The sequence below is a fragment of the Schistocerca americana genome, chromosome X (assembly GCF_021461395.2).
Source record: "Schistocerca americana isolate TAMUIC-IGC-003095 chromosome X, iqSchAmer2.1, whole genome shotgun sequence".
NCBI classification, from domain to species: domain Eukaryota; kingdom Metazoa; phylum Arthropoda; class Insecta; order Orthoptera; family Acrididae; genus Schistocerca; species Schistocerca americana.
Genome location: NC_060130.1, coordinates 277588959 through 277614897, shown reverse-complemented (window position 1 = coordinate 277614897; position 25939 = coordinate 277588959). Strand labels below are relative to the sequence as shown.

The following is a 25939-nucleotide window of genomic DNA, read 5'->3' as shown; positions in this document are numbered from 1 at the left end:
TCCTATCCAATTACAGAGTCTAAACCTTAAGGAGAAAATGTATATACAGGGTTAGTCAAAGTCAGTTTCACTAACAATACTAATTTTTTTTGCCTAGCATAATGATAGTGAACTACACTACAGCGTAATATCCGCAAGTCAGTTGACACTAGCACTCTGAGGTTATATTGTTTGTTCTTACCTTATAAACAATGAACGGAAATGTAACTACCGAACAGTATGCCTTTGTTCTGCAAACATGGTGGAAACATGACCATATTTACATTGTAGTTGTGATTTGTTTGTGGAACGTTTTCCAAATATCCACTCTCGATCTCGAGAGGTATACCCATATTACACTATTGGCATTAAAATTGCTACACCAAGAGGAAATGCAGATGATAAACGGGTATTCATTGGACAAATATATTGTACTAGAACTGACATGTGATTACATTTCCACGCAATTTGGGTGCATAGATCCTGAGAAATCAGTACCCAGAACAACCACCTTTGGCCGTAATAACGGCCTTGATACGCCTGGGCATTGAGTCAGAAAGAGCTTGGATGACGTGTACAGGTACAGCTGCCCATGCAGCTTCAACACGATACCACAGTACATCAAGAGTAGTGACTGGCGTATTGTGACGAGCCAGTTGCTCGGCCACCATTGACCAGACGTTTTCAATTGGTGAGAGATCTGGAGAATGTGCTGGCCAGGGCAGCAGTCGAACATTTTCTGTATCCAGAAAGGCCCGTACAGGACCTGCAACATGCGGTCGTGCATTATCCTGCTGAAATGTAGGGTTTCGCAGGGATCGAATGAAGGGTAGAGCCACGGGTCGTAACACATCTTAAATGTAACGTCCATTGTTCAAAGTGCCGTCAATGGGAACAAGAGGTGACCGAGGCGTGTAACCAATGGCACCCCATACCAAAACGCCGGGTGATACGCCAGTATGGCGATGATGAATACACGCTTCCAATGTGCGTTCACCGCGATGACGCTAAACACGGATGCGACCATCATGATGCTGTAAACAGAACCTGATTCATCCGAAAAAATCACGTTTTACGATTCGTGCACCCAGGTTCGTCTTTGAGTACACCATCGCAGTCGGTCCTGTCTGTGATGCAGCGTCAAGGGTAACCGCAGCCATGGTCTCCGACCTGATAGTCCATGCTGCTGCAAACATCGTCGAACTGTTCGTGCAGATTGTTGTTGTCTTGCAAACGTCCCCATCTGTTGACCCAGAGATCGAGACGTGGCTGCACGATCCGTTACAGCCATGCGGATAAGATGCCTGTCATCTCGACTGATAGTGATACGAGGCCGTTGGGATCCAGCACAGCGTTCCGTGTTACCCTCCTGAACCCACAGATTCCATATTCTGCTAACAGTCATTGGATCTCTACCAACGCGAGCAGCAATGTCGCGATACGATAAACCTCAAACGCGATAGGCTACAATCCGACCTTTATCAAAGTCGGAAACGTAATGGTACGCATTTCTCCTCCTTACACGAGGAATCACAACAACGTTTCACCAGGCAACGCCGGTCAACTGCTGTTTGTGTATGAGAAATCGGTTGGAAACTTTCCTCATATCAGCACGTTTTAGGTGTCGCCACCGGCGTCAACATTGTGTGAATGCTCTGAAAAGCTGATCATTTGCTTATCACAGCATCTTCCTTCTGTCGGTTAAATTTCGCGTCTGTAGCACGTCATCTTCGTGGTGTAGCAATTTTAATGGCCAGTAGTGTAAATTTAAGATTTGAGGAGACCAGGTCGATAGTGCAAGCTCTTCGTCCAGGTAGGCAAAAGTCTGTTACAGCACTAGAGGATGTTAATGTTGTCGCGCAGTGTTTTGTGCGTCACTGACTAAATCTCAAAGAGGAGGTCCAAGAAATATGGAATATCAAGAACAAACCTACTAAGAATTCAGAAAAAGCTGAAATTGAGACCATATCGAACTACGTTACTTCAAGGCTCTTAAATGGAGATGAACCGGACAGATATATGGAATTCCGCGAGTTGTACACAATCCGACAAGACGTCGATCCCTTGTTTTACAAAAGTATTCTTTGGAGCGACGAAGATATTTTGAAAGCGAATAGACAACTATACCCACTGGGATTCTACGAATCCCTATGTGGCGATGGTGACAGCCTTAAACTCTCCTAGCGTGAGTGCATGGGCAGGCATTTTCAATGGTAGGCTAATCGGGTCTCATTTTTGCAGTGGTACTGTCAACTCTGTAAATTACCCAAATATGCTTCAAGAAATATTGTTAGAACTGGGAAATATTTCAGTTTTTGACCACCTGCAGTCGCTTAAGGAAAAGTTGATGTGGCAAGATGGAACGTCCGCGCAAGATGGGGTTATTGTGAGAGACTTCCTAAATGAATACTTTGACGAGTGGATTACCATACGGGGAACTACTAAATGGCCTACACCATCGCCAGATATCACACCCATGGATTTTTCAGTTTGAGGTGTACTAAAAATTGAAGTTTATTCCGTCAAGATTCGTGATGTTGAGCATTCGAAGGAACGAATCCATTAGAATTTGAAAACCTACAGTCCCAGTATATTTGCGACAAAAGTTGTAAATAGAACAGCGTGGTCATCACTTTAAGCATCTTTTGTAGGTTCACTGAACTCTATATGCATTTCTGCGTTGATAATAAACTTGTATCTTCATTTGCTTAATATTATTGCACCAAATGTATTTCTGACAACTGACTTATGGCACACTCTGTATATATAAGACAAGAACTGACCACATCGCACCTCCGTATATCCCATCAGAACTTTCGGGTTTTGTACCAAATGCCTATTAAGATTTAACCCTGGGCGGAAAACAGGAGACTATGACAAACATATCCTAAATTATTAAAAGTGGCGCAAGGAGAGATTAATAGATAATCTACTACATTATAGTGTACTCACTATTAACAGTTACAAAGGAACAAATTGCTTTCATAACAAAAGAGGACTGGAAGAAACGCTGTACGCATGTAAATAAAACTGAAGAGCAGTATTTTTCAGGTGAAGGTTTGCTGGACCAAGCGTTTGAAATGATCATAAACGTAGGAAGTAGTACAGACTCGAAATGTGAAAGTGAGAGTGATGGAAGCTGAAAATGAATGAACTGACACTAACAGTGGAAGCGGAACAGACACGGCTACTGAAACTGAAGAGACACAGGGTGCAGCATTTTCTAAATGTGTTTTGTGTGAGGAAATAGTGACAGTGAAATATCCATAGTATTATGTCAAACCATGAACTGCATTCCAGAATGAGAGTTTCACTTTGCAGCGGAGTGAGCGCTGATATGAAACTTCCTGGCAGATTAAAACTGTGTGCCGGACCGAGACTCGAACTCGAGCACTTGCCCACGAAAGGCAAAGGTCCCGAGTTCGAAACTCGGTCCGGCACACAGTTTTAATCTGCCAGGAAGTTTCATGAACTGTATTATTTTCAATGTGCAACTGCGTCTGCAATTACTCTAAAGTCTGTGAACGTCTTCTTAACAGTGAAGCTACCGTTTACGGCCAAATTGTACGTTTCACATTGCTATGCTTGAAAAATAGACCTGCTTAGATTTTCTTAGGTGTGCTCGTCCCGCTTCTAACTCCTTTGCTCATTCGTTACACTGCAATACCTCTTCCCCTTCCTTGCATTTCCGCTCTTGTGAATACGAGTGTCCTCCGTTTGCATGACGTGTTCACGATTCGCAACAATACCTCCACACAATAATTTTCTGACTTTGGTTAACTGGCGATTATGGCAACGCGCAGAGCAGCCACCTAGGTTTCAAAATACGAACAATTACCTAATCTTGGTTGGGCAGTTTCCCATGATTAGTGGACATGTCATTAGCGGGACAAATTCTGAAAAGACAGTATTAACAACATGTATATTTTTGATAAGGACGGCCGGCCGGAGTGGCCGAGCGGTTCTAGGCGCTACAGTCTGGAAGCGCGCGACCGCTACGGTCGCAGGTTCGAATACTGCCTCGGTCATGGATGTGTGTGATGTCCTTAGGTTAGTTAGGTTTAAGTAGTTCTAAGTTCTAGGGGACTGATGACCTTAGTAGTTAAGTCCCATAGTGTTCAGAGCCATTTGAACCATTTGATAAAGACGTCCCGGAATTTTGGTTTCATGAAGCGGCTTTATTCACAGTACTTATTAATTTCTCATTTCTATTTACTTTTCCATTACAGGCTCGGCTTTCATCAGTCGCAAAATGGAATTTAGAGCGTGCAGCGAAGGCGGCTGACACGTGGCTGCTAAACCTAGACCAAGGAAATTTCGACATCTAAATGAACTCCTCGTTGTTCAATGAAAAGCAGCGTACTTCCGCTGAACAGCAAACTGTACGCGAACGCCGTGAATTAAGTTCCAAATCCCTGCGCAGTTTCTTCTGGAGCAAACAAATTCTTTCGCCTACTTGTGACATTAAGCTCCACGGTCCCGTCAAATCTTTTTATAAAGTGGGAAGTTACTTACTGGTTAAAAACAGTCTTGGTTGCAATTTTAGTTTTTTTTATTTTTCAACGACGCGTTTCGCCTTATTTAGGCATCTTCAGGTTATCTTTTCTAGATAGACGCGAGAGGCGCCAAGATCTGCAGGAACGGGAACTCGGTATGCAGATCTTGGTGCCTCTCGCGTCTATCTAGAAAAGATAACCTGAAGATGCCTAAATAAGGCGAAACGCATCGTTGAAAAATAAAAAAAATAAAATTGCAGCCAAGACTGTTCTTAACCAATACACTATATTTTTGTAATTACATCACATCACTACATCACTCCTGAACGTTACCTACAATGTACAAACAATTGGTAAAATATACTGGGATGATACAAGTTTTCCGAAATGATGCATAGGGGCAAATGTATCAGTTTGAGATAGAGAATACCCGCCCCGAAAAGACCGATCGACTGGTATAAGTGGAAACGAGATCATTTCACTTTATCTGTTGAGATGCTGTCGATGATAAAACACAAGCTGAAACTTATTGTAATCATTTCATTTAGAAGCACAGCTTACACAAGGTGCTACAATCTAAATATTTGTCAAAACTAGCGTCTCCTCCGGCTTCAGTGCAGTCATGACGTCCTCACAAAGAGAGCCCGAACTGGCGGTGTTCACACTGCAATGGCCATTCTGGCCGCCTTGCCTTTCAATGTTAGCACATTTCTGGATTACTTTTGAGGAAACGGAGCCCACGAGAAAAGTGGGCTCCGCAACGAACTTGTAACGTCACACTAATCGCCTTGTCCGCCATACTTAGCAAACGCTCGGCCCACGGGAAATCAATATGCCAATGAAAAGGTACCCACTAAAGGTCTTAACTTTGTCATGCGCTATCGTAAGCTTGCATGTACTTAAAGGCGCAGTTAAGAATTATTAAACTCGTTGAAATAGTTATTCGCTCCCCCCGGAGATGGCTGCTGGTACTGGTAAGACCTGCAGTGTCACGTGCTGTGACGTAAGCGCCGCGGTCAGTCATTCTAGGGTGGCTCGTGCAGAATGTTTCAACGTCAACATTAACAAGCATTACATACCCTTTCAAGAGCTTTCAGAAGCCGTTAAATTACATCGTTACATTTAAACAACCATATCTGCATCAACATCTTGGTTAATACTAGATTTACAAGGATTAAACACTTTTAGTTTCTATCATTTGCTGGAAATCTGGTTTCGATATCTTACAGCCGTTCACGAAATAATACCGGTTCTAGGTCTGACATGATTCGTACTGTATAACCAGCAGCGTACAGATCCTTCGAATAAAGAATGTTTGGCTACGTACGGACGCACACAGAAGTCATTTCTCTCTTGCTTCTTGTACAAGACAAAGTGACTGAATTTCTCACTGTCATTTACTTTAGTGGAGGGTTTCAAAATAAATACGTAGATGCAGAAGTGGTGGAGGGTTGTAACAGGAAAATTACAAGAATAAAAGTTGTGAAGAAACTTAAATCACTTAAAAAAAAAAAAAAAAACAAGTCTTCAGGTCCAGAACGTATACACCAGTTAGGTTTCTTTCAGAATACGCTGATTCAATAGCTCCATACTTAACATTCATATACAACCGCTCGCTCCGTTCCAAAAGAGTGGATAGTTGCACAGGTCACATCAATATTCAAGAAAGGTAGTAGGAGTAATCCACTAAATTACAGGCCCATATCATTAATGTCGATATGCCGCAGAATTTTGGAACATACATTGTGTTCGAACATTATGAATTACCTCGAAGAGAACGGTCTATTGACACACAGTCAACTTGGATTTAGAAATCACCTTTCCTGTGAAACACAACTACCTTTTTACACACACACACACACACACACACACACACACACACACACACAAAGTGTTGATTGCTACTGACAAGTTCAAAATGGCTCTGAGCACTATGGGACGTAACTGCTGTGGTCATCAGTCCCCTAGAACTTATAACTACTTAAACCTAACTAACCTAAGGACATCACACACATCCATGCCCGAGGCAGGATTCGAACCTGCGAAAGTAGCGGTCGCGCGGTTCCAGACTGTAGCGCCTAGAACCGCTCGGCCACTCAGGCCGGCTACTGACAAGTGATTTCAAACTGATTCCGTATTTCTAGTGTTCCAAAGGGCTTTTGACGTTACACCCCACAAGCGGCTTGTTATGAAATTGCGTGCTTACGGAATATCATCTCAATTATGTGACTGGATTCGTGATTTCCTGTCAGAGACGTCACAGTTTGTAGTAATCGACGGATAGTCATCGGGTGAAACAGACGTGATTTCTGGCGTTCCCCAAGGTAGTGTTATAGGCCCTCTGCTGTTCCTGATTTATATAAATGATTTAGGAGACAATCCGAGCTGCCGCCTTAGGTTGTTTTCGGATGATGCTGTCGTATATCGTGTACTAAACTCATTAGAAGATCAAACCAGACTGCAAAACGATTTGGTTCAAAATGGTTCAAATGGCTCTGAGCACTAAGGGACTTAACATCTGAGGTCATCAGTCCCCTAGAACTTAGAACCACTTAAACCTAACTAACCTAAAGACATCACACACATCCATGCCCAAGGCAGGATTCGAACCTGCGACCGTAGCAGTCGCGCGGTTCCAGACTGAAGCGCCTAGAACCGCTCGGCCACACAGGCCGGCTCAAAACGATTTATAAAAGATATCTGAATGGTGCGTAAATTGGCATTTTACCCTAAATAATGAAAAGTGTGAGGTTATCCACATGAGTGCTAACAGGAATCGGTTAAACTTCGGTTACACGATAAATCAGTCAAATCTAAAGGCCCTGAATCCTACTAAATGTATAGGAATTACAATTACGAACAATTTAAATTAGAAAGAACACACAGAAAATGTTGTGGGAAAGGCAAACGAAAGACTGCGTTTTATTGGCAGAACACTTAGAAAATGTAACATATCTACTAAAGAGACTGCCTACACCACTCTTATCCGTCCTTTTTTGGAGTTTTACTGCGTGGTCTGGGATCCCTACTAGATTAACGGAGTACATCGAGAAAGTTCAAAGAAGAGCAGCACGTTTTGTGTTATCCTGAAATAGGGGAGAGAGTGTCACGCACATGATACAGGATTTGTGGTGGACAACATTTTAAAAAAAGGCGTTTTTCGTTGCGGCGGTATCTTCTCGCGAAATTTCAATCACCTACTTTATCCTCCGAATGCGAAAATATTTTGCTGACGACGACGTGCATGGGGAGAAACTATCAGCATAACAAAATAAGGGAAATTGGAGCAGGTACGAAAATAAATAGGTGTTCGTTTTTTCCGTGCGCTGTTCGCGATTGGAATAATAGAGAAGTATTGTGAAGGTAGTTCGATGAACCCTCTGCCAGGCACTTAAGTGTGATTTGCGGAGTATCGATGTAGATGTAGATGCCGGATTCGCAGAAAATCTTTTCTGGCGGAGGTTTCTCTGTGAACCGCTGCCTTTTACTATAAGAACAGAGAAAGCCTAATTGTCAAGATCCATCCAGACGAGTTGTCAGAACCACAATTAAACTAGAAACTCAGCCCATGTGTCTACGTCAGCTGAGAGCAGTTTTTTTGTGAAACAGGCAACGTTCCCGCCGCTCTTGCCTCATCCGTGCGAGATTTAACTATGACGCGCTTGCTCGCACACTCATCAAGCTCTGTTCCCCACTTCAGCTGGGAGGCCGCGCCTCGCATTAGTCTTCTACAACGATTATCGCATGCAACCTGCCTCAGCAAAACAGTACCCCACTTGTGGCAGCATTTAGCTGATAAGCTACGCTCAAACTTGCTAAGGTGGGATAAAATACAGCAGTAATAACTCACGATTTTGATTCGAAATAGAACTGTGTGACAGCAAATTAACGATGAGAATTTTGATGACGTCAAACCTTTGACTGCTATGTGCGAGACTCAACGGCTGTCTCTCGCGTGCTGAACACTACCCGACGCCCTCGCCATTTCTATTTTTTTTTTCTGGGGGTATTTATTTACATATTTAAATCATGTATGACGTATTATTATTGCACATATATAAAGGCTTGTTTACAATTATGACATATTCCTACATTCTCTCAAAACTGGACTAAGTAAGATTACTTACCCGCTGAAGTCACCCAGCATTCTTTACAGCACAACTTAGTTTGTATCCGTACACTATTTTCTGCAACAGACTAGGTATGTCTTGTACTTTTCCCACTGATCTGGTAAATGCGACGACTCGGCGAATCTTGTAGGGCCATTACCTATCTATCGTTCCACGTGAAAGGTTTGAAATGAAATGAAAAAATTTTGTTCATGTATGGGTCCACAGCCACCAAGAATTTTGTGAAAGAAAACATTATCGTTAGTACGCTATACAGTTATCCATTATTTGCTGTGCGATTGGCCAGCTCTGACTAATTCATTTTTTAGCACTTATTCATAAGCAGTGCGCTATATGTCCTGCATGTTGTGGCGTGCAATCGAAAAATCCATTCCATGTGTTCGTCGGTACGTGGAATAATGCATCTGCATTGCAGTCCGAGATCGAAAACATCGTACTAGAAGCAAATAACCATTTCACGTCATCTGCTGGATATGACTTCCAGTCGAAATTGGCCAATCGCGCAACATATAAAGGATAAATATAGAGCTAACTACGGACAATGTTTCGTTTCAATGAAACGTTTGGTACTTCAGTTTCGTTACATATTTCCAGAATAAGTGAAATTTGTTGAACATCACCATTTCCAAAATACGGAGGAATAATTTCCTGTACAGATCGCGAAGGTTGGAAATTATTATGTGCGGATCATAAATCACTTGCGGAAAAAACTACTCCGTCTGCCTCTGCTGATGAACCTTACGATTCTACAGAACGATGTTGTCTCAGCGTCTACGAGGGCTATCCGGAAACTAAGGTTACAAGGCATGAAGCTTTAGCATGGAATGTCCGTGGGGGAAGTTGGTATCACTGCCGTGTAGTGAGAAGCCTGCGGAAGGAACAAGCATTCCCAACAATTAGTAGCTCGTCGATTAATGTTGTGGTGACTGTTCGGCATGAACGTTATCATTCCGGGTCCCGCCAAGTGCGAAATGCGCGATGTAATTCGCTAACTAATCGCTAAGGGCATGAACGCCGCAGCGATTCATCACGAAACTGTTTTCTTATCGCCGTTCGACAATGGATGACCTGCATGCATTTTGCCCAAACATTTCACGAACTGTTGTTCATGAAATCGTAACTGATCCACTAAATGATCACAAGTTGTGAGCGCAATAGGTGCCCAAGATGCTCAGCGAAGCACACAAAATGAACAGAGTCAGTGCAGATCGCGAATTTCTTGACCGTTTTGAGACTGAAGGCGTGGCTTTTCTCAATTCTATAGTGACTGGGGACGAAACCTGGGCTTATCACCCTGTTCCTGAGAGCAAACGACAATCAACGCAGTGGCGCCATACTCATTCTCCTTCAGCCAAAAAATTCAAAAGTCAGCAAACAGGAGGAAAATCATGGTCCCAGTGTTTTGGGACGGAAAAGGGGTTATGCTCGTTGACTTTTTGGGAAGAGGTGAAACAATAAATGCTGCAAGATATTGTGAGACCATTAAGATGTTGGCTCAGCATCTACATTATCCCGTAGGAGGTAGTAGCTTTTTTTCCCGTCGTGACGATGAATAAGCAGCACTGCCATCTAAAGACTACGTATTCGGCCACCGTTAATCGATACACATGCCTCTGTATCAGAACTTCTACAGATGTCGACCTCACCATCCCAGTGTACGTTCGGTGCTGAACTACCGTGGAGATCAGCTGCACTCAGAGCACGGCGCTTTCGGACTGCTGTGGCAGTTCTACCTGTACATCCGCATCTGTACTCTGTATGGTGTGTGTTGGATGGTACATTGTGTAATACTGTCACTTCCCCAACATCTTGTTCCAGTCGCGAATGGTTCTTGGGAAGAACGACTGTTTGTAAGCCTCTGTGGGAGTTCGACTCTCTCTGCTTTTACCTTCATGGTCTTTTCGCGAGGTATACTTAACATCTGAGGTCATCAGTCCCCTAGACTTAGAACTACTTAAACCAAACTAACCTAAGGACATAACACACATCCATGCCCGAGGCAGGATTCGAACCTGCGACCGTAGCAGCAGCGAGGTTCCGGACTGAAGCGCCTAGAACCGCTCGGCCACAGAGGCCGGCGTTGTAAAACAACACTGCATCGTAATTATCGGTAACAGACCGGTAGGATAGGATACAAAATTTCGGGGGCGCGCAGTCGCATAAGGCCACATTTTTTTTCCTACCACTATTCGCAAATGTATGAAAGTATTTGTTTGGAATGTAGCCTTGTACGGAAGTGAAACGTGGACAATGAACAGCTCAGATGAGAAGAGACTAAAAGTTTCTGCCATGTGATGCTACAGAAGAAAGTTGAAGATTAGATAGGTTGACCAGGGAAATAATGAGGAGATACTGAGTCGAACAGTAGAGAAACGAAACTTATGACACAATTTGACACAAAGAAGGGATCGATTGATAGGAAACGTCTTTAGGCAACAAGGAATCGTCAATTTGGTAACGAACGGAAGTGTGGGGAACAAAAATCGTGGAGGGCGACGAAGGCTGAAGGCAGGTTTGTTTTATTCAGGATTCCATATTATTCCTCACTCTTTTGGTTACAGAACCTCTATTTTTCAACATAATCTCCAATCAGTGGGACGGCCCTGGGCCACCTTACTGCGAGGGCCTGTATGCCTGCGTGGTACCACTCTTCTGGTCGACGTCGGAGACAACGACTTGCTGCAGCAATAACCCAGGCGTCATCCAGGTGCTGCTTCCCACGGAGTGCACCTTTCATTGGGCCAAACAGATGGTAGTCGGAAGATGTGAGATCCGCGCTGTAGGGTGGATGAAGAAGAAGAGTCCACAGAAGTTTTATGAGTTCCTATCGGGTGCGCAGACTTGTGTGAGGCCTTGTGTTGTCACGGTGAAGGAGAAGTTCGTTCGCATTTTTGTGGCAGCGCACACGCTTGAAGTGGTTTCTTCAATTTCCTGAGGGTAGCACAATATACTTCGGAGCTGATAGTTGCACAATGACGTTGGACATGAAACAGAACAACACCTTCAGAGTCCCAGAAGATAGTCGCCATGACTTTACCAGCTGAGGGTGCGGCTTTGAACTTTTTCTTCGGGGGAGAGGTAGTGTGGCGCTTCTCCATGTAATGCCGTTTTGTTTGTTCAAAAATGTCCAAATGTGTATGGGACTTAACTGCTACGGTCATCAGTCCCTAAGCTTACACACTACTTAACCTAAATTATCCTAAGGACGAACACACACACCCATTCCCGAGGGAGGACTCGAACCTCCGCCGGGACCAGCCACACAGTCTATGACTGCAGCGCCTTTGACCGTTCGGCTAATCCGGCGCGGCACCGTTTTGTTTCCGATTCGAAGTGACGAACCCATGTTTCATTGACTGTGGCGAGTTTCGACAAAAAATTATCACGATCACCGTTGGGACGTGCAAGCAATTCCGCACAGATGGCCATTCGTTGTTCTTCTGTTATGAGGTGAGGAACTCGGCGGTCACACACACACACACACACACACACACACGCCTCGCCTAACAACTCACCGTGATTTTGTGCACTGCCAAATCTCCGTATACATTCTGCAAGCGTCTATGAATATTTGCAATGCTCTGGTTTTCCGCCAAAAGAAACTCAATAACAGCTCTCTGCTTGGAACGTTCCTCTGTTACAGACGCCACTTTGAACTGAAGCAGGAATATTCCACGATAGCCCACAACAAATTCAGCAAAATTGAAAAACAACCGCAACTGGCCGACAAAAAAATGTGTTGCATTAGTTACTGAATACCCTTTCGTGTTCACGAGTCCAATTGGAAATTATAGTGCAATTATGTACACAATGTTTCATTTGATAGTGGAACTTAACCGAGAGTAACTCATGGAAAGTAATTACTGTTAATAAGCAACTCTCAGAGCTTCCACTTGGCACAAGCGCTTACTTAGTACTTCGAAATTCTAGCATGAAGAATCCCATTTGTGACAGGATTAGGAGAACGTCTTCTCTACCAGAAACTGGTAGAGAAACCTTAATGAGAGTGACAGTCGATTGTCAATACACTTGGTATGGTGGGCGCGGATGAGCATAGATACAGCTTCGTTTCGTTAAGTTGTTCTAGACATAAAGGGCTTCATGCTGTCGCGAAACTCTAAAACTTCATTTATACAGAGGGTTCCGAAAAAAAAAATGTATCCACTGTTTTAAAGTCCATAACTTGCCATAACTTGTCTCATTTTTGGTGAAAGTGTAGCTTAAAGTTGCCATAACTTGTCTCATTTTTGGTGAAAGTGTAGCTTAAAGTCCAACTTAAAGATATCACTGTAGGTGTTCGAAATGGTCACCATTAACATCCACATAAATGATGCCGCCGAACAGCACGAACTACTGGCTGCAACGTGTTCAGTTGGATATTTGCACATGAATGTACGATGGATTCTCGAAATTCATCCAATGTGCGTGGCTTTTGTCGATAAACGACGTCCTTTACTGTTCCCCATAGGTAAAAGTCCAGAGGAGTTAGGTCTGGAGAACGTGGTGGATACTCCACAGCACCTCTATGGCCTATCCATCTTCCTGGTAGATTTTCGTCGAGATACGCCCTAACACTCTTCCGTCACCACACAAGTCTCGGATGGCAGGTAAAATGGATATCTGAAGCTTCTGAAGGTACACCTCACCGGTAAGTGTGCTATCAAAGAAGAATGGCCCAATCAAGCCCCGTAAGACAACCCACACCACACAGTTACTCCTGGCAAATTCACAATTTTGTCTACATGGACGTTCGGATTTTCGGCGGCCCAGTAGATGCAATTGTGGCGATTTACTGTACCATTGAGTTTGAACTGTGCCTCATCAGACCACATAATCATCTCTGCAAACTCTTCATCGTTGCGCACCATGTTAGTAAACCACTCGCAGTACTCCATTCTACGATCTGGGTCGTCCTCGTCCATTGCGTGTAGCAATCGTGGGATGTAGCACTTCCACTTTGTTGTCTTCAAAATTCGCCGAACATTTGGGCAACTCACTCCAGTTTCACGGGCACACTGTCTCACAAACTACTGTGGTGAGCGAGTGAATGGTTGTAACACACGACGGGAGTTAGCTGGACTTGTTACTATTACAGGTCGTCCAGATCGTTGCTTGTGTAGATCTTTAACACAGCCTTAGACTTCAAATTTGTCTCGAATGCGACGAATCGTTAAACGTGTCGGTGGCTCTGTTTGATACTCATTTCGCCATTGCCGTTGAACCTCATTAATGTTTTCGTACTTAAAATACCACTTCAAAACTGACTACCTTTCATCGAATGTAAGCCTTGCGCCAGCCATGTTTACTCGAGTAACTAGGTGCAACTAAGAACAAAACACTGACTATCCGGCGACTGTCATCTGACAAAACAAAACAACGCAATACAATGCTTGTGTGGCGATTGCCGGAACTGCAAACTATTACACTACGAAAGATGAGACAACTCCGTCAATTAGTTTGCCAGTTATGTACTTTTAAACAGTGGATACATTTTTTTGGACCCCACTGCATTTACCACTCCGTACTGCTCGATTCGAAAACTCCGATGAATTTCACTCAGAAGGATGCAAGACTTCTCAGTATTCACTGTCTCTCCAGTTTCCAAGAATATACACTGAAGCGCCATAGAAACTGGTATAGGCATGCATATTCACATACAGAGATACGTAAACAGGCAGAACACGGCGCTGCCATTGGCAACGCCTGTATAAGACAACAAATGCCTGGCGCAGTTGTTAGATCGGTTACTGCTGCTACAATGGCTGATTATCAAGATTTAAGTGAGTTTCAAAGTGGTGTTATAGTCGGCGCACGAGAGATGGGACACAGCATCTCCAAGGTAGCGATGAAGTGGGGATTTTCGCGTACGAGCATTTCACGAGTGTACCGAGAGTATCAGGAATCCGATAAAACATCAAATTCCCGACATCGCTGCGGCCGGAAAAAGATGCAGTAAGAACAGGACCAGCAACGACTAGAAGAATCGTTCAACGTAACAGAAGTACAACCCTTTCGCACATTGCTGCAGATTCCAATGCTCGGCCATCAACAAGTGTCAGCGTGCGAACCATTCAACGAAACATCGCCGATATGGACTTTCGGAGCCGAAGGCCCACTCGTATACCCTTGATGACTGCCCGACACAAAGCTTTATGCCTCGCCTGGGTCCTATCGAAACCGACATTGGACTGGTCACGATTGGAAACATGTTGCCTGGTCGGACGAGTCTCGTGTCAAATTGTATTAACCCGATGGACGTGTACGGAGACAGCCTCGTGAAGCAATGGGTCCTGTATTTCAGCAGGGGACTTTTCCAAGCTGGTAGAGTCTCTGTAATGGTTGGGGCGTGTGCAGTTGGAGTGATATGGGACCCCTGATACGTCTAGATACGACTTTGACGGATGACACGTACGTAAGCATCCTATCTGATCACCTGCATTCATTCATGTCCATTGTGCATTCCGACGGACATGAGCAATTGTAGCAGAACAATACGACACCCCACACGTCCAGAATTGCTACAGGATGGCTCCAGAAACACTCTTCTGAGTTTAAACATTTCCGCTGGCCACCAGATGCTCCAGATATGAACATTATTGAGTATATCTGGGATGTGTTGAAATGTGAAGTTCAGAAGAGATCTCCACCCCCTCGTGCTCTTACGGATTTATGGACAGCCCTGCAGGACTCATTAGTCGAGTCCATGCCACGTCGTGTTGTAGCGCTTCTGCGTGCTCGCGGGGGCCCTACACGATATTAGGCAGGTGTACCAGTTTCTTTGGCTCTTCAGCGTACAGAATATACACCTGCAAATGCACAACAAGATAATACAGCTATACGACAGCAAACCATTTACGTCCTCTCATGCATAAAGATCTGTACCGCGCACGGCATTATAAAGTGCAGGGCAACAGCACCGGTAAATAGCCACTTCACGTACTACAGCATTTGCGAATGGAAGTAGAAAAATTAATAAACTGATGCCTCCGCATGAGATTTATTATGGAAGGCGACAGAACTCTTGCACGGTCTACCTCGAATACTGTTTCTCTAATTTTACCAAACACGGAATCGCGAGAAGAGCACCGTCCCTCAATGATTCCCATCTAAGTTCCCGTGCATACTTGTTATATTTTCCTATGAGCTATACCGACTTGTTACGAACCTAGCAGCGCGTCTCTGAATCTCTTCAACGTCTAACGTGGAGCTTCCTTGATAACAACTTCAACACAGGAACAGTGCTCTTGAACAGGCTGCTAGGCGAATACCAGCGCTGACGCTTGCTTACCGCCTGAGCGCTCGCGATAAAAGGTGGCTGTCAGACGTCATTCTGTAGCGATGGGAAAGTGTAAACCGTGCTGTCTTCAGAGGAAAGACAGCACGTGAAATTCCCCGTAGTTCTAAACGCAGCGTATATACCGGGTGATCAAAAAGTCAGTGTAAGTTTGAAAACTGGATAAATCACGGAATAATGTAGATAGAGAGGTACAAATTGACACACATGCTTAAAATGACATGGGGTTTTATTACAACCGAAAAAATACAAAAGTTCAAAAAATGTCCGACAGATGGCGCTTCATCTGATCAGAATAGCAATAATTAGCATAACAAAGTAAGACAAAGCAAAGATGATGTTCTTTACAGGAAATGCTCAACATGTCCACCGTCATTCCTCAACAATAGCTGTAGTCGAGGAATAATGTTGTGAACAGCACCGTAAAGCATGTCCAGAGTTATGGTGAGGCATTGGCGTCAGATGTTGTCTTTCAGCATCCCTATAGATATCGGTCGATCACTATACACTTGCGACTTCAGGTAACCCCAAAGCCAATAATCGCACGGACTGAGGTCTGGGGACCTGGGAGGCCAAGCATGATGAAAGTGGCGGCTGAGCACACGATCATCACCAAACGACGCGCGCAAGAGATCTTTCACGCGTCTAGCAATATGGGGTGGAGCGCCATCCAGCATAAACATCGTACGTTCCAGCAGGTGTTTATCAGCCAGGCTGGGGATGATGCGATTCTGTAACATATCGGCGTACCTCTCACCCGTCACGGTAGCAGTTACAAAACCAGAATCACGCATTTCCTCGAAGAAAAAAGGCCCGATAACGGTAGATGTGGTAAATCCAACCCATACCGTGACTTTCTCGTCGTGCAATGGAGTTTCCACGACAGTTCTAAGATTTTTGGTAGCCCAAATTCTGCAGTTGTGGGCGTTGACAAACCCTCGGAGCGTGAAATGAGCTTCGTCGGTCCACAACACGTTACTCAACCAGTTGTCATCTTCCGCCATCTTTTGAAACGCCCACACCGCAAATGCCCTCCGCTTCACTAAATTGCCAGGTAATAGTTCATGATACCGATGGATTTTGTACGGATAGCATCGGAGGCTACGCCGCAGTGCCAACCAAACAGTAGTGTATGGAATGCCGGTGCGACGTGCGGCTGCACGAGCGCTGACTTCCCCGTGCATAGACGAACCCGCTACAGTCTCCATTTCTTCCTGAACTTTCTCAGCAGCATTACACCTTGCGGTTGGTCGGCCACTACGTGGTCTATCGTCTAAACAACCCGTGGCTTCGAACTTCGAAATCATTCTCGCCACAGCTGCATTTGTCAACGGACCTTTATCCGTTCGAATCCTCTTCCTATGGCGATAGGATCGTAACGCTGAACTAGAACATTCCCCATTCTGATAATACAAATGGCTCTGAGCACTATGGGACTCAACTGCTGTGGTCATAAGTCCCCTAGAACTTAGAACTACTTAAACCTAACTAACCTAAGGACATCACACACATCCATGCCCGAGGTAGGATTCGAACCTGCGGCCGCAGCGGTCGTGCGGTTCCAGACTGTAGCGCCTTTAACCGCTCGGCCACTCCGGCCGTCTCTGATAATACAGCTTCACTAAAAGCGCCTTTTCAGGTAACGTCAACATGCTGCGACTGTTGGCGCATCTGATTCTCTCTCTCATTACAGCTCCTTTTACACACGATTGTCATGAGCAGTCACTGACGTTCTGCTGTCCAGCGCCATCTGTCGGACATTTTGTGAACTTTGTTTTTTTTCTAATAAAACCCCATGTCGTTCCAAGCATGTGTGCCAATTTTTACCTTTCTATCTACATTATTCCGTGGTTTATTAAGTTTTCAAAATTATACTGACTTTTTGATCACCCGGTACTTAATGATGCAGTGCTTAAAGTAGGGAGTAGTTCTTTCAAAATGGATGAAAAGCAACATTCTGGACATGTTAGGAACTTCAAAGTTAACAGACACACCAGTATCAACTCGCATGTCAGTACAGGACGCCTCTCTACAGTAAGAACTTATAAAACTACAATGTGACAGGCAGTTGAGTGATAAGTTTTACAAAAAATATATCTTCAAGACTCACATAAAAATTGTCTTCAACATAAACGTCATTATTATGTAAATTGATGGTGGATGGGGGAGAAAAGAAAGGAAAGGAACTAATGATATCAGCTGCATCGGCAGTTCATGTGGAATCAGCGGCGACTCGAACCCGGAATCTCCTGCTTACTATGCAGTTGCGTTAGTCACTGTGCCGCACGGACACGGTGTTTAATCGCAAATGCGCGGACTATCTCAGTCAACTCCCCGTCTCACCCACACTCTCACCTGGTGCTGCCTATCCACAGTCCCACCCCTGTCTTCCATGATCGCTAATTTTAAATGCCCGCTGGAAGTCGAACGTAAATGGGCACTCGCAATGAAGGTTGTGAATTAACTGCCCATTATAAACAAATTTCCTTACCTTTAAGTTTGTACCTACGATTATGTCGATGTCTGGACTCTTACATATTTGGGGGCGAGCAATTTTTTCGTAATGAAGAGAACGAAACCAGTCCCCAGAAGCTCAGTGACAGACTTCGATTTAGATATGTACTGCATCTATTGTTTTTACGAAAGCATGAAAGCCGTTTGATGATTATTTGTGTAAATTCGAAACCGACGAAGGAACTTTTAGAATAAAGTAACCTAGAACCAATTTGTGGCTGGTTTCTGCACACTCGCTGCTATCCATGTTGCATTCTGGCAAAGGTGATAGTATTTGTAGCTCATCATTACCGACATGTGCACGTGGCTCACTTTCAAATGTAATGTTAATATTTTTGAATCATGGCTCCGGTGTTCATTTAATTTGTCAGGACTAAATTCTTATGCTCACTTCCTAGCCGCCGCCGATTGTGCTGCACAAAGACGAATCAATACATAAATATGCACAATTAAGGTAAGCCTACTTTGTGTTTCCAGTAGCCGACACGTGAGCACACCATTGGTTCCTTACCATCGTGGAGGCTTATATACTGGTCGCCTTTTTAGCACGATAGCACCATCCTGTAGTGTCTCGGATTCACCTCGAAATCTTACATTTAGTGTAAAAGCGTTTTGTCGTAATTCTGAAAAACGCAAATCAGAATCTCATTCGATTACAACCACGATGATCGCCTAAGCTATAAATATTCCGGCGCAGCGATGACACAATGGACTCGTTTTCGAGTTACTTTGCAGAAGATGCTTCGGGACATGACCTCACGAAATAATCGCGGGCATTCGTTTTATCTTCAACGACCACCTGATTTGCGCGTCCAGACTGCGCCTTGCAACCCCCCCCCCCCCCCCCCCCCCAAGCTTTATTGTGCCGCAAGTGAAGGTGCACTCACTTAAAAAGAAATCGCAACACACAAAATTAATGTACAGTAATGAAATTTCGGGAATACATTTGTCTAGGTAACATACTTAAGTGACTGACATTGCAAGATCACGGTCTAACGTAAAAGGCATTGCAAATGTGAAATGCTGGTTAATTAATAACCGGTGTAACCATCAGAATGTTGAATTCAAGCACGAGTTGTTTTTTTAGAGGTGCCGGATGTCAGTTTGTGTAATGGAGTTCCTTGCTTGTTGTACTCGATCGGCCAATACAGGGACGATTAATGCTGTTTCTGGATGACGCTGGAGTTGTTGTACCGTGATGTGCCACATGTGCTCGATTGGAGACAGATGTGGCGACCAAGCAGACCGAGGCAACATGTCAACACTCATTAGAGCATGCTGGGTTACAACAGCGGTTGTGGACGAGCGTTATCGACTTGGAAAATACCCCTGGAACGTTGTCATGAATGGCAGCACAACAGGTCGAATCACCCGATTGGGATAAAAATTGGCAGTCACGGTGCGTGGGATAACAACGAGAGAGCTCGTGCTGTCATACGAAATTGCAACCCACACCAAAGAGCTCTCGCTTCAGATCACTGAAGTCGCCAATGGCTGTGGTTTGGGGTCAGTGGAATGCACGCTACAGGGGTCTGGCTCGGAGCTGTCCTTAAAGTAACCGATTTGTAACAGTTCGTTGTGTCACCATGGTGCCAACTGCTGCTGCAGATCCTGTACGATGAGCCAGAGCCAATCGCCGAATACGATAGTCTTTCCTCTCGGCAGTGCCACGTGGCCGTCCAGAGACTGGTCTTCTTGCGACCATACATTCCCTTGACCATCGCTGCCAGCAACCACGTGCAGTGGCTACGTTTCTGCCAAGTCTTTCTGCAGTAGTGCAGAAGGACCATCCAGCTTCTCGTGTGATGCCGTAATTCACTGTTGAACTTCCGGTAGTAAAATTTGTGTTATTGGTCGGAAATAAGGTAGACTTACTTTCATTAGTGTGCATTATATTCCTTTGAGAAGGTCGTGGTTACCCTTTCATACCTAGCATTTTTTTTTTTTTTTTTTTTTTTTAAGGGTGGAACGTCGACAACGAGGTCATTACAGGCGGAGCACAAGTTCAGTCTGTTTCGAGGATGGGGTAGGAAATCGGGCGAGCCCTTTCAAAGGTGCTATCCCGGCATTTACCCGGAGCGATTTAGGGTAATCAGGGAAAATCTACATCAGGGTGGTCGGATTTGAACCTTCGTCCTCCCGAATGCAAGTCCATTGGGTTAACCACTACGCCATCTTCCTAGGTGTTTATTGGAAGGGTTCTAGGAGAGTAGCTAATCCACAAAGGAGCCTGTGTAAGTAGCTCCTCCATAAAGAAGCCTGTGTTCAGAACAGCGATGCGGCCCTTTCTTGAGTACTGTTGCACTAGAGTACAGAGTTCTTGACTGCTTGGAATCCCCCCCCCCCCCCGTTCTCCTCTCCAAGTCGGATTAAAAGAAGCTACGGAAACAGTTCAAAGATGTGGTGCTAGATTTGTTACCTGTTGGTTCCATTAACATGCGAGGGTTACGGAAATGCTATGTGAATTCTAATACAAACCCTAGAGGGAAAAGGGCGTTCTTTTCGCGAAAAACTATTGTGAAACGAGTTTTTTTGCGTGGCCATCCTCCGCAGCAAGCACAGAAATATTTGTTTTGTAAACGAAGCCCGCCTCGATTTTTGCTGCACTGTATTTTATGTCTCTCAAATGCGTTTCGCCTTTTTCACTTTAAGGCATCATCAGTAGGCTCTAAAGTGATACAGTTTTGTTTTGACATAGTTATTTGTAGATTATGAACAGTTCACGTCTCGTTTTTTATGCAAGTCTGTGATTACGTACAGTTCTTCGAATTTTTTGTTGGCATCTGAGTTTTCTCCATTTGCCCACTTGCCGGAGGCCGCTCTACAGCTCTGTTTACGAAACATAAGCATGATTTTATGTTCCGAACAGTTTTCTTCCCACTTTTCATCTTGTTTGCCCTTTATTCTTGTGATGCACTACCAACCTTCTGCCATATAAATATTTGATCGAAAACTGTGATTTCATGACGTAACTAGTGTGAGTTCACTGTGTGTCATCCTGTTTGGTTTGTTTACGTCGTACATGCCGCCAACCTAACGAAGTACATGCTGAAAAAACCAACGTCTACTCATTTCTGTTTTATATATATATATATATATATATATATATATATATATATATATATATATGTGTGTGTGTGAGTGTGTGTGTGTGTGTGTGTGTGTTTGGGGAGGGGGCGGCTCGCTCTCTCTCTCCACTTGCACGCTAAGCGTGTGTGGATGCATTGATAACATGAGACTGGTCGCACCTTTGGATCACACCAAAGTGATGCAGTGACTTAGACAGTAGTGAGGAAACTAGCAGTCATGAACAGCTGGGATCAGTTCCTTCTACAGACACGCCGATTTAGGTCCTCCTTGATTTTCCCAACTCATTAGAGGCGAAGGTCGGGATGTTTCATCGAACAAGGCCATGATAATTTGCCTTCTGCAACTTTCTCCACGCTGAGTTAGCGCACCGCCTCTAATGACTTCTAGTCGACGTGGAAACTAAAACGTAACTTTCTATTGTGTGCTATAGGGCTCCCACTTTGAAGAAAACAGTTTGCTGCTTTAAGCAGACAGCTATCTTAAAAACTAAGGTACATTTACACCTAACCTAAGAAAATAACACACACAAAAATTGTTAATTGATTTTTCACAGCAACGGCGCTTCTTCGGAACCATATTTGTTATCCGACCGTGTATTCCCTCACATCTATCTTAATATACAACAATCACGTGTAGAATCGTATGAATAGCGACGGAATATGATCCAAATACAACGATGACGTAACAATACAAGCAGGCAGACTCTAACAAGCATAAATGCCGTTTGTTACAAGCTTACGGAGGTGGACTTCTTGAACTTCACAACTATTTCAGACACTGGCGATCGAGTCTTGACACAGCATGCACTAAGGTGAGGTAATCCCGTGGATAGGTTAAGCAGTCTCTAACTAGTTTCCGGAAATGGCAACAAATAAGAGTTGACGAAAATCTGTATAAGAAAGTAAGGTCGATACGACACGAACACTGACATATGTATTGTTTATGCTGTTTTCCACCCCATTGTTATTATTATTATTATTATTATTATTATTATTATTATTATTACTGGGAATATTTTGTAAATATTTCTTGATATGTATTTTTCCTGCTCTGGTCAAGCCGAATAAACAAACCCTAGCGACCTCAAAATTCTGATTTCGTGTCCATGAAAACAGCGTCTTTCACGAAGACCATCAACACAATACAATCAAATTACAGACGCATGTTGAAACTAGCGAAATCGCAAAGCAGGCGCGGGGTATATGGCACGGAACGCTTCTACAGAAAAGGAAAACGCAAACGTTGATACAATCCATTAAACGAGATACACTATCTGAACAAAATGCAGAATTGACCACTAGATGTCACGAGAGGCGAGCGCGCCAGTATAAAAGGACGCGGGGCGTACTGTGTTGTCAACAAAGAAGCAGTAACATCAAAATGAGTCGATCAGGTGAGCTAAGTGACTTCGAAGGTGCACTAGTCACAGGAGGTCACCTCAGTAAAAATTCCATCAGGGATGTTTCAACCCTTCTAGAGCTGCCCATGTCGACTGTTAGTGATGTGATTGTGAAGTGGAAACACGAAGGAACGACCGCAGATAAACAAAGACCAGGCAGACATCTTGTACTGACATACAGGGACTTTCGAACATTCCTGACAATGGGTGTTAAAAATAGCATGAAATCAGCGGAACGAATCACTCGTGAGTTCCAAGTTGGTACCAGCAATCCACCTAGCGCAATGAATGTGCGTATGGAGATAAAAAGTATGGGGTACAATGTTCGAGCAACTCCTCGTAAGCCAAGCATTTCTTGTAGTCAATGATAGCGACGTTTAAGGTGATGTAAAGAGAGTCATCACGGGACAGTGGACGACAGGAAACGAGTGTTTTGGAGTGGTGTAGTATCATCACCTTGTCATAAAGGAGAGGCAATGGTTTGTGGATAACAACATTCTTGAAATGGACTAACCTGACAAGAGTGCCGACTTGAACCTAGTGGAATACCTATGGGACGAGTTAGAACGTCGATTTCAGTTCAGGTGTCAGCGTCCAACATCACTACCTTTTCTTGTTTCGACTCTGAGGAAGAATGGACTGCCAGTCCTCCACAGACATTCAGGTACCTCATTGAAAGTGTCCCCAGCGGAGTTCAAGCCGTCATAAAAGAGAAGGATGAATACACGCCATATTAATATCCACTAACAGGTGTCCAGGTACTTTTGATTAGATATTGTACAGTAAATTTAAGAATGATTAAAGAGGTTCTGCACATTTTTTTAAAAAACCTAACCTCATTTTGCTTGTAATTTTCGTAACCTTCTGCTTCGTGCAAACTGTAGAAAAATATCGCTGTCGGTGCACTGCGAGTTCATTTTGCAAGGGGTGGAAACATTGTATGTGTCTTACCTTGAACTAGGATTTCTATCGAGTAATATTCAGTTAACGAGACTTGCTAAAACATTAACTGTACAAAGAGATAATTTAATGATCGTGATTTCTACAAAATGTGTGCCCCTAGCAATCACGGCTATGAAAATTAGTCTCGAACTCTGAAACTGTGGTACTGTATTTCCATTCTCTCTAGTTGGGTGATCTGAATACGACATAGTCATTATATACACCAGCTAAAAAGGACTAATTCCGTGTGTTCCTGTGATATGAATGGTATTGATGTTTACACGGATGATATCTGATATGTCACTTTCGTTCCGGGATAGAACATGGAAACAGCAGCATAAAAATATTTTGATGAAATTTTAATACACTGAAACGGTCATCGTGTAAAAGGGAAGGATTATTTGGGTAATGTGTGTCCTTGTTAAGGAGCAAGCGGTAAGACATGCGAAAGGTAGTCACTATTTTTTGTGTATATATAAGCTATTAATTTAATTAGCTGACAAGCGGTGCAGAAGCTATCTGATGAAAATAATTGGTAAATGTCATCTAAGCTCATAATTAGTCTTCCATCAAAATATGTATTGACCACCTTACAAACTCGCAGTACTAGTTTTTATTCAGAATATTTTACTATAACTAGTACCTCGAAACAACAGGTAAAATATTTTAAGGGAGTTGCGGTACAAACTGCACGTTTTGCATATTGAGACATCAGAAGCGTTTGCGAAACTGTCAAACGAGCGTGTGTGCCGCTGGAGAAAAAAAACGTGTCACAGCATCCGGAGCAGAGTACTGGCCAAACGTGGAATCACACAAGAATCAAATGATCTGAACTCTCCTCAAGCTATTATTCCGATTGCTTTGGATGAATTCTCAACTGCAGGCATGAAACTTACTAAACAATACACTGGTTGCCCGCATGCTACACTATTAAAAAAATAAAAAATGACTGCAGTTTTAGCTTTTATATTTTCGGGCATCTTCTCACTGTATGAGTCACACATGAGACATACGAGGTGACTGCATTATCCTCTTACAGTTAAACTAAAATTTCTTATATTTTTGATAACGATAACCAGTAGTACCATTACGAAGTTCATATTCGGAGTAACAAAGCTCAATTTAAGTTTACGGAAACCTAATACGCAGAAATGTTGTCTTCTTTTTGCGACATAAGTGATTAGTGATTACTGTACGGCATTTTCAGTGCGAAACTGATTAATGAGATGATCTGAAGAGAGATGTACGGTCCGACACATGGGCTCGATTAGCTGTAGACATATCTATCCATACCGGTCAGTATAATTATACTGCCCCTTAACTAAAGTTCGAATGCATGGAAAGAAACACTGACAATTTTAAGTAATAATTAATACTTGTCTCTCTAAACATTTTCCGTTCTGTTCACGATAACGGAAACATTTTTTACAGAAACTTGTGCAGACCTCTATCTTACCAGGCGAAGGTTAACGGCTTGCACGTTTCCACGTTTAAACTAACATAATCTCTACTGAACGCATAACGAGTATAGTGTAGCAGCAGAAACAATGCTAAATGAAGTAGGAGACGAGCTATTACTAATGTAATACCTCACTATCCTTTAAACTGGCAATTACAGATTACTAATTTTCCTTTCCGTTAGAAACAATAATCAGTGATAAAACACTTACCTGAAGTAGTCAATCACGCATCATTTCGTAGCATACACGTGCGAATACTACAACAAAGTTACCACCATGTACACAAAACACAACGAACAGAAGCGATGTAACTCGCTTACTGGGCTACCGTCATCTGTCTGCTGCGCTCGCAGTCTTTCTCCATGGTGCTGCCATCTGTTACGTGACTGGCGAAACTCTTCTACCGCGAGGTTTCGAAGAGGCTCGGCGCAGAAGGTTCTCTGACAGTTTGTCCGATAACAACTGGAACAGACCTCTCCTGTTTATTTGGCTTTCTTTTAAACAGCCAAAAGAAAAATAGTAAGTGGTTACTGTAACTACAATTTTCTCCCCCTTTGATTTTCGTCATGTAATTGTTTATCTAATACATTGGTATAAAACTAATTCAGGAAAGAAAACCTGTCATTTTCTTATTA

At 43.5% G+C, this 25939-nt stretch overlaps 1 protein-coding gene across 1 annotated transcript in view; it reads right to left on the bottom strand.

Annotated features, from left to right (window-relative positions):
- The window catches only part of LOC124554778 (HEAT repeat-containing protein 5B), a 475467-nt gene extending 449854 nt beyond the window's left edge, over positions 1-25613 (bottom strand). The window contains exon 1 of the mRNA XM_047128424.1: positions 25515-25613. The gene's annotated coding sequence lies outside the window, so the exon portion shown is untranslated. The remainder of the gene's footprint in view (positions 1-25514) is intronic.
- Between the last annotated feature and the right edge of the window lie 326 nt (positions 25614-25939).